Raw genomic sequence first — 19919 nt, forward strand, 5'->3', positions numbered from 1 at the left:
TGAAGATTCCCAGTCATCCGTGTCTTACAACGGGTAATAATGATTAAGACGAGCAGAATTTTGTGATAACATGACTGATAATATTTAAAGCCATAGTATCAAAGACTTTGAGAGGAATATCCTTCAGATAATTTGAAAATCTGGAAAAAAGCATTTAAAAACTGGCAGATTACAGAAATCATCAATAGATTTTAGATACAGAGTTAAGAGTCACCTTGGCCAGTCTTCTAAAATTCCATTCAGTTCAATTCATTGTCATTTATATAGCCCAGTATTAAAACACAGTTGTCTCAACGAGAGCATCATAATGGGCTTTGTAAAATGAAAAAAATTATAAAGCTAAGACCATCATTGAGGTTGCCCAGAATCATCTTCTAAATGAAATGAGACTAATCAATTTTAAAAGTAATTGTGTCAATTAAACACTGAACTTTTTCTGGAATGTTACAAAGCTGCACTTGTTCATGGGAAATGTTGGACTTGGGAAGTGAAAAAAGTGTTTTCTGTTTTTTTTAAGAAATGATGTGAACACCAAACCCAAAACATTCAGAAATTTGTGAAAAAAGCACAACACATCAGTTGAGCTGAACATTTTAGAAGTTCCCACATCAGTGCTGTGGACAGATATGATTACTCAGGAAAATGCCAAAGTTTACCCTACTTGATCTGTTCTGTACATTTCAAGGAAGGAATCTGAATGTTGAGATGCACAGAATACCCACCCACACACAGTGACCACTACGTTGATGCTCTGTGGCCTTGTGGAAGAGTGCATGCTCAATGACTGGAAGATTGTGAGTTCAAACCTAGGTCAAATCATACCAAATTTGCAAAAAAATAAAAAATAAAATTAGACCCAATGCCTCCCTGCTTGATAGTCAGCCTAAAAGGGTTGTATTGAGGGTTAAACCACCAAATGGTTCTCGAGCACGGCTGTGTCTGTACCCCAGCGCATGGTTCAAATGTGGAGAACAAATTTCACACACGTAGGTGCATGACAGCTAATTTGATTTTAGCTTTATGACTGACTCCCTTCACCCACTTGAAGATAATCTAAGATTAATCAGAGTACTAGTGGGCTGCACAATAGTGTTGCAGCTAGCACATTTGCCTCACAGCCAGAAGGCAATGGTTCAAACCTCAGGTGGGACCTTTATGTGTGGAGTTTGCATATTCTCCTTTTGCATATATGTGTTTTCTCTGTTTTCTCAGCCCCGGAATGTACAGGTTACCTGTCCAGGGTATCCCGTATCTTTCGCCAAACAGTAGCTGGGATTGCTTGAGCATCTCCTTGATTCTAAATAGGACCAAGTGGGTTTAGAAAATGCATGAATCGATAATCAGAACATTACAGTACCAGAGAGAAACTATACTTAACAATTCAGAATGACCAAGAAGGAAAGGAGTCACATTAGGATTGTCCTAAAGGACTGTGGACTTTGGTAAAAAACCAAGAAAAAGGAAACTTGCAGGACTGAACCCAAGAAAGAAGGGGATCAACTAGAAATAAAAGTGCTGTCCTTCCTCAAGTGTCATCGTGTAAAATCAGAAGTATCTTAAATAGACAATATTTTATATATATATTATGGAATATATTATGGAATCAATATTTTGTACACTTCAAACAAAGAAAAACAATGCGGAAATCTGGTCCTCCCTAAGGATATGATATGGAGGGAGAAGCAAAACATTGTGGTCTATATGCAGTGCAGTCAGGAGTGTTTGATTTGTGCATGGGGTAACTAAACAACTGCTCCACAAAAGGATGGTAGAAGAGCTATCAGACCAGAACTCAGTATAGTTCACCTCCATCTGAAGGACAGATGAAAAAATAAGCCACACAGGTCAGGTGACAGATGGTTTTAAGAAGAAGTTAAGAACTCAGGTGACGTTCTGAAACATGGACAATCTTGTTTTGACATATTTGCAAACTACATTAGGATCCCATTCACACCTGCCACATAAACAAAACAAGCTAATGATTGCCACCACCTCTGAACCCCACCAAAACCTCAGGACATCAGTCAACCATTTCAATAAGCACTGGGTCTTTGACCATCTAAATATTCAACTTGTTTGCCACACTTCTGAAGTAGGCAGCACATAAACAACCAGAACTGAAAAACGCAGTGAAACATCATCAGACCAACCTTCAAAATTCTGTTTTTCAAAGAACACACCAGTTTGTACAATGTGTCACATAAGACCAAGAAACTTTCACATTAATAAATCCAGAGTTGTCCTGAATCTATTAGGCAGGGTCGTCACCTCACTCAGAGAAATTAATCTTCACAGGTTTATAGTTTACAGTAAACCTTTGCTGCAGAGCAAGGACAACACCTGCTTTGAAAGAAAGAATTTCAGAAACATAAATGACCTCTCTTGTAATGTTAAAAGTCATTTTACATACTGTTGTTAATCTTTCAACATAATGATCAGAGCTTCAGTAACAGTGCTAAATAATGTAGTACAGTGATATTATATCTGGGAATTTAAAACACTGATAATGTAGCCTTTGTCAAATACCAAAAGTCAAATATTCAAAACATTTTCCCACCTTGTGACTGTGATTCCAGCTTAATTTGACTTTCTGGTCATTTTGACCTCAAAAAAATGTTTGTAACTTTTTAGTACAGCTAATATAGAAATATGAATTAACACCACAATGCTGTTTTTCTAATGTTGGGGTCAAGAAAAAGTCATTGAATTTTAACTTGAAAAATATCGTTTAATTTATTTCAAGGTTTTTCAATACAGCGATCTGTCATTTTGACCTGAAGACAACCGGAGGGTTAAGAAGCTGATTTTATGTTTTTAGTGCTCTTAGTGTTATTTTGCTTTCCTATCCCTGTTCTTGTCTAGTTCTAGTCCTGGACTCTGGTCCTTGAGAGAATTGCTGCTACATCTTAAAATGACTGTAGACTGTAAGAATATTGTCAAAATATGAAAGCAAATTTTCAATACTTTGTTTAAATATTTTATATATTTTTTTTATACATGAAAGCAAAATTTAAAGATCAAGATCTTTAAATATCTATATGATTTAGATCAGAGCAAGCTTTGTGGAAATATGAAGGCCCTGCTATGGAGCAACAACAACAAAAACAACAATCTGATTGGGTTGCTGACACCCTGAAACTTTTTAAGGATCATTTTCCCTGACTGCTGTCATAGTGTTTAGAAGTGCTTTTGTTACATTACCAAGTGGGATCTGTAGACAAAGGACCAAGAGGTTAAATGCTTCTCTAAGCTTTTTATATTATCCTATGGGCACAAAAGGTCGAAAGCAAACATTTCAATGTTTGTTTTTTTAATGTTACTAAGCTGCTTTTTTTTCTGCAAGAAATAATGCCAATTTTTTTTTTTTTTTTTTTTTTCTTCTAACTTGTCCTGTCCAACAGCTAGGCAAACAGATGAGAGCTGAGGGCCTCTTGTGTTGGACATATTTTATTTTAACAAGAGGGGTTATTCATCTTCAGACAAACCAAAGGTATGTCTGAATAAACCCCTTTTGTAATTGAGGCCAAAATTTATTAATTTCAATCATGTTTGAGAATCTTTGGTGTTGGACCGGACGGAAAAGGAAAGAGGGGAAGAAGAGAGAGGGACGTTAGAGAGAGGGGGGGGGTAGGAGGGTGATAATAGGAGGGGAAGGGGGATAAGACCATGAAGCAGCATAGAGCAGACAGGTTTACTGGTTGTTTATCGTTACGGTACGGTTCAAATGTAGTACAAAAAGGGCGGGGCCTGTTCACACACACTCAAATATTATCAACACACCTGCTAGCCGCAAAAATGTCCACATGTCAACATGCACACAAAACAGATAGTGTTCACGAACGCATACCTATGCCTTTAAACCAACTAGTGTGAAATCTTTCATTCATTCAATCATGCAAACTATTAGTGCAAAGGTGAGCTAACACCTGTGCTCAGGTGAGTGTTTAATTAATAATGCCAATTTTTAGACTTGTGAAAAGAAAAATCATTTTAGTCTCTAAGAATTATGTCTTACTCCATTTGAGCCAATTAGGTTTTATAATTGTAGTAAATTGACTTAAATGATATTAATACAATAGATAGAGGGATTAGAAAATATGCTGTTAAGATTTACAGAGAGTGCAAAGGTAATAGACTTCAATATATATATATATATATATATATATATATATATATATATATATATATATATATATACACACATATTTATTTATTTATTTATACTTGTCCTGTAAAACAGCGGAGCAAGCAGATCAGAGCTGAAGGCCTCTTGTGTTGGATAGATTTTAATGTTACAGTAGGGGTTTATGTTTTGATTTATTTATCTATTCATTCCACAGACACTGCAGGTATGACTTAAAACAAAGACATGAATTTCATGAAGTGCTTTGGGTAAGAAAATGAAACACATATGGAAGACAAAGTGGAACTTTTGCATCTTCGTTACTGCTGCATTTTCTCTGACTTCAACAAAAATAATCATTTCGTTGTCACACCGTTTTGAGGCCTTTAACAAATACCTTCAAGGTCTACCACAAATAGCATTGTTCAGCATAAAGGTGTGAAATTATTGACTACTTAATCCTTACTTTAGGTGCACAATATGACAAAGGCTGTTTGGTATGTGTGACCTTCTCACACAGTGGAGGATAGTTGAAAATTTATGTCACAGTTGAGAGCTTCTGTTGAAAATCCTGACACACAGATAATCCTGTGGTTTAAACTTGGCAAATATTGATCCTGTGGCCCTCCGAGACAAGCCTCAAGACCTCAAAATGAGGAAAATGGATTTTCTGCAACATCAAAACAGAAGACAAATGAGGAAGAGCAAAAATATGCCATCCTGACCATCAGGCAAACAAATTCTTAACCATTCTTTGAAGTTTCCTAAATGGTCTTCTGACTATTTTAATATTGGAAGGTAAAACAAAGGTGTTTATCGTTCAAATAAAGGTGTTTATCGTTCATTAAATTGACTACCGCCATTGCATTACCACATCAATTACACACAAGAATGCAAAAGTGTTACAATGAAAATCATGGATCAGTGGCATGAACAGGCTTCCATCTTTTCATTTGTGCAATCACATTTCACTTTGTCACCATGAAAAAAAAGTTCTGCTTGGCTTCGTTTAGCAAAACGAACTTGAAAGACAAAGGTTTTATTTATTTTTCAATTGGGAAAAAAATGTCTGATATAAAGGTGACCCACCCCTTCCCCCGAAAAAAGAGAAAAAACACAATTTTTGAAAGTGGACAGGTATGTCTACAAAAGTTAGCTTAATCTTCACAAAACCGCCAGAAGCTCTAATAATACAATTATAAAGTAATGCAATAGTACAGTTTTAGTGGTTCAGTTGGAACAAAATTAAAATCCTCAAACACTTTGCTTTTCCTCACCTCAACAGGAAGCCAGTTCTTCACACAATATGTGTAACCGTGAAGTTTCCAAGAACAAGCTACAATAATAGAAACCCAAGGACGGATTAGAGCAGAGATCACCAACCTTTTCGAGGATGAGGACATTTTTTCCTATTTTCTTTTTTTTCCCAAAAAGCAAAACCACAGTCTAGTATAGTAATGGTAATTACAATAATAAATAGCAGTAGTTAATTTAACACTATGAATTGATTGCTCACACATAAATAGTAATTATATTCCACAATTTTAATCAATGATTTACACAACAGTAATAAGAATAACATGTTTTACTCTCCTATTATCCTTGGGGTCAATTTAACCCCAATTCGGTGTTTTTCATTCACAAAATAATAGTTAACCTTTTTCTTTTTACGTCATGTTTCATGACTTTTCCTAATTTGATGGGGACAACTGATTCAGCATAAAATTATCATGATGATATTTTTTTCAAAGTGCTAAACACAGATTGCATACATTGGTGTTCCTCGGGGGTTTATTTGACCCCAGGCTGTTTTAGCTGTGTAAAATTTGTCTGTCTGTGTGTGTGACCTAACATCACCACACCTGCAGGTGCAGAGTTGATACTTTTGAGTTGATACATAACAGGGGGGTGGGGAAAACAACTATTCCCACGAGAAGTTTGATGTTTCTCATAGTGTGGTGTGAAATCTTGCCAAAATGAGGAAGCCAATGTAAGCTTGTGAGTTGATCACATCCAAGTCTTTCCGACTACACATGCCTCCCCTCTAAAATTATCATCTCAAGTAAAATATTTTCAATTGATGGTAATATATTTTATGCTATATATATATATATATATATATATATATATATATATATATATATATACATAATGTTGAACTGTAACCCTTAAAGGTCACTTTACTTTGCTGAGCTTTGCTCCTGCCGCAGACAATGGAATTTTACCATCGGGGATAAATAAAGTTTCATCTCACCTCTCAAATGAAGAGCTTGGATAATGACTTTGTCTTCAACATTGCTGACTGTGTGTCTGGTGCGACACACTCTTTGCATGAAACATGTCTGCAAGGAGCATGCACTAACTCTGCACGTCTTGTGTACAGTAGTGCAGACTAAAAGCTTGACTCTGGGCATGAAGAACTGTTCCATGTTCTGACTATCTGACTTATGTTCTCATTATGATTTTCTGTTTCACACAAAAACATTAAGAAAAGAAAAGAAAAAAAAACATTCTCTAACGTTGTCACTGCCTGGCCCAAGCCCGGATAACATAAGGGGAGGGGTAAGTGAGACTTCAGAAAAAAGGAGATACAAAAAGGGAAATAAATATGTTCATAAAAGGAAAGGGGGTCACCTTTCCTTTTACCATTGGGGTCAAATTGACCCCAAGGGTCAAATGTGTGAGTAATAATTGAGGATAATATGAAGGTTAAACATGAAACATTGATTTATTAATGTTTATCTGCACAACCATTTGAAAGTTCGGAGGGACACTAGTTGCATTGGTGGTACAGAGTTGAACACTTAATGAATAAAAATGTAACATTTTGTGCAACATTTTCCGCCTATTACTGTTAGTTTTATCAATAGTTTGTGTGATTTTTCTGCTCATTTACTAAGTAGGTGGAAGGCACAATTGAGACCTAGTTGGCTTTCTTGTTCTTTATTAAATAAATGTGCAGCTCTAAACAAAGCTTCGGTTGTTTTCTAGAATTTTTTTCAGAAGCTTTGTGAAAAAAGTCTGCAATGCAATGAGACATTGCATCTTGGAAATTATTTTTTTAACAAAGTAAGAGAATCAGGGGATCTAAGAATCTACTATGTTAAATTATTTCACAGTGTCCCTTGCTGCTGTAAAGCCCATCGCACTGGATACTGGATAAAGAGGAGAAGCAGTTAAATAAGCCTGATCTCTCATTATCAACGTCCTCTGTGATGAGGTTGAGAAAAGCTTTTGACGGAAACTCCTCCTATACGCAGCGGGAGCTTCAGGTAAACACACTTTTGGACAACGTCAAGCAGCAACTTTGATGCATGTTAAAAACAAAGATAGTGCATATAAATTTGACTTACTAACTGCGTTTGGTGTGAAGATACAGTTCATTTAAATGATGCACGGGCGAAGTGTGTGCGAGGCACAGGGAGGACTGGGATCCATGGTAATTGTGTGTGCGGAACCGGATGCATCCCTAATTTGTTCCAAACATGAAGGAAACTTTTTAGAAAATAATATTGAATTCCATTGTGATCTGTGATATTTTTAGAACATGCCTTGCGAGCACTTAAAGTGATCCTCATGGGCGACCATGCGACCGCGGGGACTGTGTTGGTGACCCCTGGAGTAGAGTCATTTCAAAGAATAAGAGATAAATTACTGTATAAAATTGAGTCATGTTTCTACTCTGCTTGATTATGTAAGGGTTAATAGCCAATAAAGTGTGGATTATCAGAAACTATGGTCCAGGTGAATTCTCGATTCTGATCAGCTGCTGCGAATGCATTAAGTAAGGGTTAATGGCCGACGAAGTGGGCATTATCACTTTTTAACGCACACCGTGGATGCCTGAACCGCACATTTTTAACAATTTTTGCTTGCTTTACAAGGGCGTTAAAAAGGGATAATGCATACTTCGAAGGCCATTAACCTGCTAATACCATGGTAACTTACAAAAGAAATAAATATTAACCAGTTTTTAGCCCTTAACTCTTGTTTTTTTTCCAATTTGGATAACTTTTTCACGAAAAGCGGACTATTTGTAACGTGGTGCAGCACAATGTCACGATAACAAGGCGCCGCACCACCACTGCAGTCCAGATTCGGCGATATAAAGTGATATATTTATGCTGATCCTCCCGATGGGTTAAATAAAGCATCAGTTCAAAGAGAAAGTTTCCCTCTTACCGCTTGTTTTTGTCCAGAGGAGGAAGCTAATGGTTGTTTTAAAGAACCCGGAACTGTGATACAAAACATTTAAGCTAGGTGACCGGAACTTCTTTTTGGGGCGTGCGGTTATGACCGTGCGTTATCACTTTTAAGGCACACCCAGCAGCCAATCAGAATTGAGTATTTACCTGGACCATGGTATAAAAAATAATAACACAGAGTGTTGTTACAAATATTGATTAAATTATAATTATAATTAATTTGATCCTATGGGGAAAAAAATTATCCTTTTTTATCTGGTTTCTATCAGAGTAACTCACAAGAAAAACCCAAAACATGTACTTATTCACCTGAGTGACTAGTAGTAACCACATTATTTAGCTCACTTTAATACACATAGCAATGCAAGTTACCCTTAAAAATGGACTGCATTTCCTATAGAGACATTCAGCGAATTACGACTGTTTGTGGCTTTCTGAGATGAGATCTTAGATCTTAGGAGGCACCCCCTGGAAAATAAACCATATATTGAAGAGTTTGCTGAAGAAGCACTTGACTTTTATTGCAAATCACAGCAAGCCCCTCGAGCAGTCCCTGCACGACTTTTTTAGAGACTTTATAGACAGACTAACTTTCTTGTGTTTTGCTGTTGCTTTTATAGGCAGAAGTTTATTTATTTATTTATTTTATTATCATTATTATTGTTGTTATTTTTAATTAACTCAGACAGTAAATCAACATTTAAGGTCAATAATAATGTTTAAAATTTTAAACCTAAAATTGAAAATGAGAATTGAGAAGTGATATATAGAAAAAACACAGCATATACTAATACCGTGAATGGATATGAAGACAAAGTTTCCACAAACACCACAAGTGGAGATGGACACAATACTTTTTTTGTAAAAAAATATAAAATAAACAGAACAAAAGCCATCTTTAGGTGGTTGAAAAAAGTCTTGAAGCTTAATTACCAGGAAAACATCAAACCTTGTGTAAGCTCTTTTTCAGTGACACTTCTGCCTAAAAGTCAACTGCTCTACAAATGGACATTGCCAACTTTTATTTAGCAAATGTTTGATGGTGTGTGTTGTTTGAAAAGCTTGATCATTAATTGTTAATAAAATACATAATGTTAGTTTCAGCAATGAAACTATTCATCTTGTCATTGCAAGTTTTATTCTTTTTTTAAACGCTTTTATGACCCAGTGTTAGGGTCGAGCTGACTTGATTTAAAACTGCAAACTACTGGATTAAGCTTTTTATGGAACAATAAACCTGCAATAATTAGTCTAAAAACTTTAAAATCTGCAAAAAGCTGTGGAGGTTTAGAATTACCTAACTTCTACAAGTACTTTCTTGCAAATAGAATACAATAAATCTTAAAATGGTTAAAAAATAATCCAGAAACCCACTCATGGCTGGACTTAGAACAGGCGTTATGTGGAAAGATCCACCTGTCAGATCTACCATTTATCAGCCAAACATATGCACAGATGAAAGCTTCTGGTCAGAAATTTCGATAAAGAAGGAGGATTAGAATCTATCATTTTCACAACTTTTTTATTGCTGAAAAACAATTTTAATAAACTGGAAAACAAGAAAAATATTAATGTAAGTCAATACAGAAGTCAAACAGCAGATTCCTGTCTAAAAGCTTTAGACCAGGTTGTCGCTGCTCCTTGTCTGTCTGCCGTAGTTGGGGGTGGGGGTCGGGGCCTTCCGGTGCCCGGTGGGAGGCAGTTGGGTATCCGTTAGTCGGGTGTTTGGGTCCGGTGCCTGGGTGGGGCTGGTGTGCTGTGGGGTCCTCAGGTAGGGGGTACTGGGCCCTTGGCAATGGCGGCCGTGTTCCTTGGGTGGTGCCTCCCTGGGCCCGGCAGCCCTCTCTCCACGTAGGGAAAGGGATCCCTGATCGCTCTGGCAAGACCAAGAGCTGGGGATCACATCACATCTGAGCCACGGGCTGTTTGTATCCCTGTGGTGTGGGTTCTGGTCCCTGCCCCTTAGCGCTGGGCCTCGCCAAATTTCCAACTGTGGGCGAGCCTGGTTGGGCCATGTTTAGAACACTTCTTGTGAACCCCCTCTTCCCCTGGGTGTCCTCCTCCTGGGGGGGGGGATGGCTGACCCCTGCTTTCTCCTGGACCAACCGTGGGCCGGGTGGGTGGCTGCCTGGAGGGCGGGGTGGGCCTCCCTTGGGGGGCCCTGGCTCGTACCTGGGGTTGGGGTGGGGGGATGTCCAGAACTCCTGGGTGGTGGTGGAGTGCTCGTCTAGGGCTGTGGGCTCTCTTCTGGGGTAAGGCCCCGCGTTGGGCCCTCCCGGCACGGCGGGGAGGCTGCTCTCCTGGTTGGGCTGGGGCTTGCAATGTATGTCCCCCTACGCCTCCCTGCTCTCTGGCTTTGGGGGCCCCTGTGGCGGTCCTGTTGGCCCTGGCCTGGGTGAAGGATGTGAACACCCAGGGGACGGTTTTTCTGTATCTACAACCGTACCGGCGTTGCAGGGTACCGCTGCTGCTGTGGCGTGGGTCTTGGTGTGGGAATGACTGGGCACTGCCCCTCCTTCTTTTTACATTCCATCATCCATTTTACAAGAACACAAACACTCACTTGAGCACAGGTGTTAGCTCACCTTTGCACTAATATTTTGCGCGATTGAATGAAATTTTTCACACTAGTTGGTTTGAATGCATTAGTTGTATTATGTACATGTTGACATGTGAAAATTTTTGGAGCCAACAGGTATGTTTATAACATCTGAGTGTGTATGTAGACAGGCCCCGCCCTTGCTTGCATTACTTCTGAACCTCACCGTAATGAGTATAACCATCCAGAAACTTTTTGCTTAATGCTGCTTCATGGCTTTTACAGCCCCCCCCCCCTTTTCTATATTCTCTTACCCCCCCCCCTCTCTACCATCCCTCTCTCCTCTTCCCTCCTTTCCTTTCCCTCTGATCCAACACGAAAGATTTTCAAATATGACTAAAATGAATAAAGTTGGCCTTGATTACAAAAGGGGCTTATTCAGACATACCTCTGGTTTGTCTGAAGAGTCATAACCCCTGTTGTTAAAGTAAAATATGTCCAACCCAAAAGGCCTTCGGCTCTCATCTGTTTACTCAGCCGATGGACAGGACAAGTTTAAAAAAATAAAAAATTAACTGCAGACTACAAGCCCACGCAATGTAAAAAGAAAACATTACAAAAAGGAACAAAAAAATGTGTATATATATTTATCCTGACGACGAGTGAGCCTTTAATTGATGAATTATGGGGACATTTTTTAACAGTTCTAAACAATATAGTAATCTAATTCAAAGATCCTTCATCCACAGAGCAAATTACAGTAGTGTTTTTTGGATCTCTCAGTTTGAAAATATTAACTTTTTTTGGAAAAGTTTTGCAGTTGTAGATTTCCTTTAAAATCTGCTACAAATAGAGGAATCGTTTAAAAACCACTAACATTTTATCCTGCAGACTGACTTTACTTTACCTAAATGTAGGGCTGGACAATGAAAAAGTATGTTTACCTCCATAGTCCATTGGACTGCTGATCTCAAATAACTCTTTTTTCTTCCTTTTTTTAAAATAATACATTTCTAAATAATAAATATTTTTTGAATTTTGATTTAAAAGATTGAATGGATTACTGTAGAGTTTAAATATTCCGCATGGTTTACTCCTTTTTAGAAACCTGTAAAGAAATACATTAAAATATGGTCAACAAAATGGTATAGGAGTCTTTTCCTTTTAATTAATGTGTTTTATATCATAGTCCTGGTGACTACTCGATTCTGATTTTCTGCTGGGTACGGATTAAAGTGAAGCAGAGCGGAGGACAGTTACTTTCGCAAAGTGCGTTCATTTCTGATAATGCACACTTCGAAGGCCAACGTACAAAACTTAAAAGAAATAAATATTCAACTTACAAAAGAAATAAATGTTCAATAAGTTTTTAGTTCTTTATTCTTGTTGTTTTTTCAGTTGAGATTGCTTTTTTCACAAAAAGCAGACTAGCACTGGTGCAGTGCGGTAATATGACAACGGGCCGCTTAGCTGAACCGGTACCGACCTCGACTGCAGCAGCAAAGAAAAGTGGTATAAATGCTGATTGTCACGATGGGTTGAATAAAGCATCAGTTCAGAGAGGAAGTTCACCTCTTTCTGCTTGTTTTTGTTCAGATGAATAAGAAAAAGTTTGTTTTAAAGAAGCCAGCACAGCGATTTAGAACAGTTAAGTTATGTGACTGGAACTTCTTTTTTAGGTGTGGATTATCACTTTTTAATCCACACCCAGCAACCAATCAGAATCAAGTATTCACCTGGACCATGGTATGATTTCTGATAATTCACACTTCGTTGGCCATTATCTCATAGTCATATTAAAACAGGTTTTGGTCCTCTTTTGAATACAAGAATTTAATGTAATATTCAGAAAGATAAGTGCAGCTGCAGTTAAGATGACTTCAAACAAAATCTCAGCCATTTACTTAACAGAATTTTCATCAAACCTTTGATGAATTTTTGATTAAACAAACCATGGTAAACTGTTATTTTGCACTGTTTTATTAATGTGAATAGTTTGAAGATAAATGTGTAACTTAAGTTAAAGGTAGGTATCATGAGGGAAGACCCAGACATAAAGCTGACATTGATCCAGTGCTCAGCTGAAATGAATCCAGCGGCTATATAGGGGTGGACTGGTCTTGGAAAGGATCTGGAATAAAGCTGGACTACATCTGGACAAAGTACAAGCTGATTTCAGCTGAGTCAGATGGTCAGATGTTGAATCAAAGCTGGTCCAGATGAGAAAAAAATTCTTCACTGGTGTGTGATGCAGAGATTTGCTTTAGTTGAGCCCACACAGTTGTTAGCAGGGAGACAAGACTTCAATAAAACAGCCCCAAAGCTGAAAAAGGGTTTGTGCCTGAGCCAGGTGATTTTCATATCAAGGATAGTGCATTTGTATTCTTTGTCTCTACCTTTAGGTGTCCATCAATAACAACAATAAAGGTCACGCAAGGTGATGGCATCTATTTAAGATCATTAGAGCAAAATAATGAAGATGGTTTTAATGAATAAAATGATTGTATTTTATAATGGTAAACATTTTGTTATAATGAGACTGTCATCTTTTTTATTAAATTCTCTTTTGAAAAAAGAGTTCCCACATTCATTTTTTGCTGGTACAGCTTACTTCTTTTTATTCCCTATCTTATTGGATAAACTAACATATATAAAGTATTACATTATTATAATAATTAAGATGACTGCAGAATTTCATAACGGCATCATAGAGCTCGAAGAAGCAATCCTGCCAACAATTTGAATCTCCTTGTTTATAAAAGGAACACAGTGGAATTAGACAGACAGGCAGTTGAACCTTTAGGTGCTGACATTGTCATCTATTATCCCTAAATCTTATTTTTTAGAAATGATTTTATTTCTTCACTGAAACATATCCATAGATTATGGATATTCTTTAAAAATAGTAAATAAACCCCAAAGTAACCATAAGTAACATATGCCAGCATGCTTTGCCTTCAGCTGGTGGGATCAGTGGTTGTTTGCAGCTTAATTTTCTTCTGGGAGATTATGTGTGCTTGCTTTGACACCCAAACAAATACTGCAAAACTCCAAAAGAGTATGCCACTAGGAGGGCAAGTAAATAAATTGGGGAAAATCTTGACAGCTTATTACACTATGTGGGTTAAGAAGGCGAACGTTCCAGTAATCCATTATTTACAGTTTGTTTTGGACTTCAAATTTGCTGTATTCAAAAGAAAGTCATTACTTGTTCCATAAAAAAAGCAATACATTTATATTTTTAAAGTACAGCAACTTTAACAAAACACGGATATTACCTGTCATCAGTTGTGTATGAAGCCATGGCGTGCTTAAGCGACTGGAACACTGCTAAGAAAAGTTTGATTATAAAATGTGATGTTGAGAGATCAAAAGCAAAGCAAGAATACGGATGAACAAAGGAAAGTGAAAAAAACGGGTAAACGCAGAGCAAAAACACCTCAACTGCAATCATCTAAAGTGGAAAAAAATGCTGTGAAAGAAAGAAAATGCTTTTTACAGCCTAAATGACAAAGAGCTTGCTATCTAATTAGAATAGTGGAGGAGCTCAGACATATTTAGATGCTGACAGCTCTGACAGTTCATTCCCTGAAATTATGTGCAGTTTCTTTGTAAGAAAACAACCAGGTCCTTACAAAATAATATTTTTCTGTGGTTAATTCAATGAAAAATGCTGAAATGGGTTTATTCTACTTTAATGTACAAACAACCAAGTGCATCACAGCAGAAAACGCATGTGATGGCAGCAAAAAAATGATCAAGCCATCATTACAGTCCAATGTGTAGACACACTTTAAATTTTGCTAAGGCATCTGACCATGCACTTCAACTGAAAGTCCCCTCCCCTGAGTCCTGAGACATTACTTTGTTTCTCACAAACGTTCACCCATTTCCACACAGACATACTCATCCACACACTATTGTTGGTTTGAGCTTTTCATCATTGTTTAATGTATATGTAAATTTTTTAATAATATTCATAAACCAGCCATTGTCGTTTTTGTTTTCACACGTGATGATCAGGACAACTACCTGCCTGCAGTGTTGAGATTGATAAATCGTATTACTCTTCTTAATCAATTTTCAGGTCAAGATTGATAAATTATCATAATGTGTAACAATTTCCTTCCAATTAAAAAAGATGGTGCCCCTTTGAGAAAAGTTATTAAGTTTAAACTTTTTTTAATTTAAGAGCATATATTATTAATATCATAGCTATATTTGAGTTTTTATTTGACACATGGTAAGGCCACAGAGATGGTCTCAATAAAACTATGTGTAGCCTCCACAGGTCGGACACTAAAGTGGTGGACAGTTAACGTATCTTTCACCTCAGCCACAAACTGGACTGGGCTTACAATACCAGTGTTATATATAAGAAGGGCCAACGTCACTTTTATTTTATGATGAAACTGCGATCCTTTAAAGTTTGTGGGCTCCGGCTTAGTACCTTCTATGACTTATGTAGTGGCCTCAGCTCGCCAGTTCTGAATGGTTTGGTGGGATTTAAAACAGATTTGAAACAGTTTAAAGAAGTTGGTGAGGATCTGTCCTGGGCTGCTGACTGGATGAGGACGTATCGTCCTTCATGGACGATACGTCTCCCCACATTCAATAGTGACGGATCTGTACAATTACTTTAATGGCAGATTACACCCAAAGTGTAATATTTTGCATGTCTTTTGTTTCCACAACATGTGAGCCTGATTTTGATTTGATTTCCTTTTATTTTCAAACAGAAAATACAATTGTTTAAAAAAAAAGAGTGGGTAGAAGAAAAAACATATACCAAGGTCCGGGTGAATACTCAATTCTGATTAACTGCAGGGTGTATATTAATAAGTGATAATGGATAGTGCTTATAAAGCTTGATGAAGAGTAAATATGCGTTGATATATAATTGTATTGTTGATAAATGAAAGAAATAGCTTGACAATCAGAGTAAATGGTGAATATTTCTTGCAATAGAAGTAATCTAGGAAAATACTTGTTTCTTTGAAAAACAAATTGCTTCATCATCTGGACAAAAAACAAGAAGTAAGAGGTGCACTTTCCCTCCGAGATTACGCTTTGTACCACTTAACATCATTTTAGCATATATATCATTGTTGTCCACTGTGGCAGAGCAGGTCAAAGCAGGCTCAGTAGCCTTTACCTTGACAAAGTGTCACATCATTAATGAAATAATCCGCTTCTTGTGAAAACAATTTAAACCTAAAACATAACAAGATTAAAGTACTAATAATTGATTTAATATGTATTTCTTTCACATGTGACCATGGTATAATCAAGATAATGCGCTTCAAGCAGAGACAACCGTCTGACGTTCACACATAAGTTTCTGATAATGAACACCTTGTTGGGCTTTATCCCTTACTTAAGTCCCACACCAATTTACTTCATGATGACTGATTTCAGTAAATTTTAAAAAACTATATATTTGTAGATTATGCATAACTTTTAAACCCTTTTTTAACACTTAACATTTCAATACACAGTACATACAGTAAATAGATTAACATTTGAATAAAAAAATGAAAAGTATGTTCACTTATTCTACTTTCATTTTAGGTCTTTGGCCATCATTTTCTGTATGTGTAACGGATGTCTGTGGTGGTTTCTGTAGGTTCCACATATTGATTCTGCTCAAGAAATTAAATTACAGTTTTTGTGTTTTCTTTTAGTATTTGGGAAAGAAAGGTCTATGACCTGTTGACAAATGGTATGCTTTGTTTGCCCAGGTGTGATAACCAGTCTTATCTCTGGTGCAGACTACACTGACAAGCAGGCACAAGTCTGCCTAAAAACTGAGGGATTCCATTAACCAAAAACATTGACATTCTATTTAGGAAACTAAAGAGCAGAATAAGTGAATGGTGTTCGTTTTAAGGGAAGAAAACTTACCTTGCAAACATGAGGAAGACAAAAATTGAAGAAAAAAAATGTCTCTTCGACAACTATGAAGAAGTGTGTTATGTCACTAATCCAAGAAAAAGGAAGAAAAATGGTAACATGAAGAATTTAGAAACCAGGAAGGTTAAAAATGGCACCACACCCCAGTGTTTCTGGTGGAGCGAGTCACAAAGCAAAAAACAGACTAATATACACCAAAGACTTACAGAAAGTGTTGCAATGTGTGAATGAATTCACATAAACACTCGGGCTTTTAGCATTAACATTTTAACAAAATACAACACGAAACTACAACAACTAATCAAATGGAAAATTATCAAACAGCAGTTAACAACAGAGGAAGCCAACCAGGAACTAAACCACAGAAGCACACATAAGAAGGGTGAAACCACAGGGCTAGAAAATTAACTAAACCAGAGAGAAACTTTGAAGCCTTGGCAGAATGCAGAGGCAAGCTAAGGATCAGATTCCACCCAATAATTCAACCACCACTGAAGCAGGAGTTTTAGGGAGATTTTAAACCTTCCTCCCAACCTGGTAATTGGTGGAGTAGAAAGCCTTAATCAGCTCTGCAAGGGGCGGAGTCAGCAGCAAAGGTGAAGCTAGACCAAAGTGAATACTGCAGATGCTTTTTAGACATCAAATGTTAAATCAAATCAGATTTTCCAGCTTTCCAAGGTGTGAAGGTACACTAAGAAACCAGATAAAGTAAAAACCCAAATCTTGAAAGCTAGTGGTCAGATTTAGGATGACAGCAAACTGCTCACTAACTGGTTTACAAATTTAAAACTTTCTTTGGGTCACCTGTGTGCCCCATACAGAATTGCCTATCTTTCACCCATAGACAGCCCATATTCACCTGTAAGAGCAGTTGTGACGTGAGGCATGCAGAGCTCGATGCTGTCAGGATCCTGGTCACCTCCCACACCTACCGGTTTACAATCTGCTCACCTGCACCCTTTATCTGGACTCCAACACCCTTCAGCCAACGTCAGTCCGTCTGCTTTCTGCGGTAAACTGACCCATACTACGCTCTCAGGCCAAGCTTTATGCCAAGTACTACGTTACCATCTGCACGCTGACCCATTTTGTGTTTCCACAGGAAACCAACCCAGGCTCCAACTCAAATCAGTCATTACAGCTTCCACCAGACCTGCAGCTCACCCGCTTCATCGCCCACCCAAGCTACGTGAATTGCAGTCCAGAACCCTCCACCACTACTAGCAATGAATAAACCGTTTTCAACTTACTACAGTCTGTGTCCTGCTTCAGGGTTCATCCCGTCAAACATATTAGGTGCTGCTTCATGTTGCACCCTACTCTGAAATTGAATAGGATTTTTGCAAAATTTGAAAAAAAAAGCACATTTGGGAATAAAAAAGGATAAGTGTCATACACACATGTAAATAGCTACATTTAAAAAAATATGTCAGAAGGGTAGAAAAAAAAAAGTGAATCATGTTTTTCTTCCAACACCATTCAAGTTAACTTTTATGTCTTATCTGATCTATTTACCAGACTTGTTTGTTATAATTATTCTTAGCAGAACTCAAAAATGTCTAAAAAGGTTTCAAATGTATGTGGAAAAAAACGCATAGAATAATATACTTTGTTTCTGTAATGACTGTGTTTTGATAGGTTAACAAAGCTGTGGATTTTTCCTGAGAATACATGATCAACAGAATCTGCACTGCAGCCAAACCTGCTAAAGGCTTAAAGCTCTTGAAAACAAAAATGTGAATATTTTCTGCATCCTTCTTTCCTATTCCACTGCCCTCTAGCATATAATGCAATTATATCTGTTCTTTCTTCCTCTTTTCCCACACCTTTCTGCAAATTTGTCTCAGATTAAGGCAGGGAAATTCTCTGAAGTGCAGAGGAGTCTGGCTGGAGATGTGACAAACCAAGGTTTGGACTGCCTCTCTCTCATATTTGTCCCATGATTCTGAAATTATTGGATTTATTCTTTCAAATTGTGTCTTTCTTGTGCTCACAATGGCTTCATGTGACAGACCTTTTCATTCTTTTTGACATATATTATACTCAAAATGCTTACAAATGTGCTGTAGCTTTAAAACAAATGTGAGAGAGATGACAACAAAAGCTGCTGTCAGACAGAATAAAGACAGACAACAGCCTAATAGCCTTTTATATTTATTTTAAGGAAAAATTGAATTTGGTAAATTTACGTTTACACACATGGATAAAACTGTTAAGTTATATTATATTTATCTTAATCTTCTTCTTTCTCTTTCGGCTTTTCCCATCAGGGGTCGCCACAGCGAACAAGTCGCATGGTAAACTTGGCAATGTTTTATGCCGGATGCCCTTCCTGACGCAACCTTCCCAAAGCAACCGGGCTTGGGACCGGCACAGAAGTAGAGAAGGGAACAGGGAGCAGCCCGAAGTCGAACCCTGGTTTCACGGATGGAAGGCGCCGCAAACCAGCACGAGCTAAACCGGCTCCCATATTATATTTATCTTAATAAAAAAATAAAAAAACACAAGACTACAATGGTCACTGTCTAAGAAAAAAAGCATTCAACACAACAGGGTTAGACAAAATTTATAGCATCCCTTATCCTTTTTTTATAACCTTTTAAAGCAATCATTGGAATGAGTTCATGTGACTTTTTATGTGACTTCTGCACCTGTAAACAGGTATTTTGGTTCAGCCCACCTGACCAAACTTCTCCCATTTTGAAGAGGTTTTTTTTTTTTGAGTTTTTTTTACACAAAACCACAGGATTTTGTTAGGCTGCTTCACAATACTCTGAGACCAACCTCTCTAGCACTAGGCAACACATTTCTGTCCAGAATGCTTCAATGCTCTTGAGATTTCATTGAACCGCCACAGTCTCAACACACTGTGTCAGATGCAGCAAAGCCGCCCCAGAACATAAGGACAATGCAAAAGAAATTCTGATTTCTTCAGACTTTGAACTATGTTTGGTCACTACTTCATCCGTATTAAAGCAGGCCACTTGCACATCTAAGTGAGACCATCTTGAGTGAAGAGGTGAGGTCTCATTAAAAGGGACGCTCACATGAAAAGACACATCAAAATAGCTGCAATTCTTCTGTTTCTTATTATTCTCTCAAATGTTCTAAAACATGCAAAGTTAGAATGCAAAATGTG

General features: G+C 37.5%; 1 long non-coding RNA gene across 4 annotated transcripts in view; it reads left to right on the forward strand.

Annotated features, from left to right (window-relative positions):
- The window catches only part of LOC110017367 (uncharacterized), a 34053-nt gene extending 14766 nt beyond the window's left edge, over positions 1–19287 (forward strand). For 2 of the 4 annotated variants that reach the window (XR_013655150.1, XR_013655149.1), the window contains 4 exons: positions 17625–17792; positions 17883–18516; positions 18628–18688; positions 19051–19287. This is a non-coding gene — a long non-coding RNA (uncharacterized LOC110017367). Of the gene's footprint in view, positions 1–7242; positions 7396–17624; positions 17793–17882; positions 18517–18627; positions 18689–19050 lie in introns of all 4 variants that reach the window. The other 2 variants (XR_013655151.1, XR_002292735.3) reach the window with 2 other exon arrangements.
- The last annotated feature ends 632 nt before the right edge of the window (positions 19288–19919 follow it).

This window comes from Oryzias latipes, chromosome 3, assembly GCF_053564925.1.
Source record: "Oryzias latipes strain Hd-rR chromosome 3, Olatipes_Hd-rR_3.1".
Taxonomy (NCBI): Eukaryota; Metazoa; Chordata; class Actinopteri; order Beloniformes; family Adrianichthyidae; genus Oryzias; species Oryzias latipes.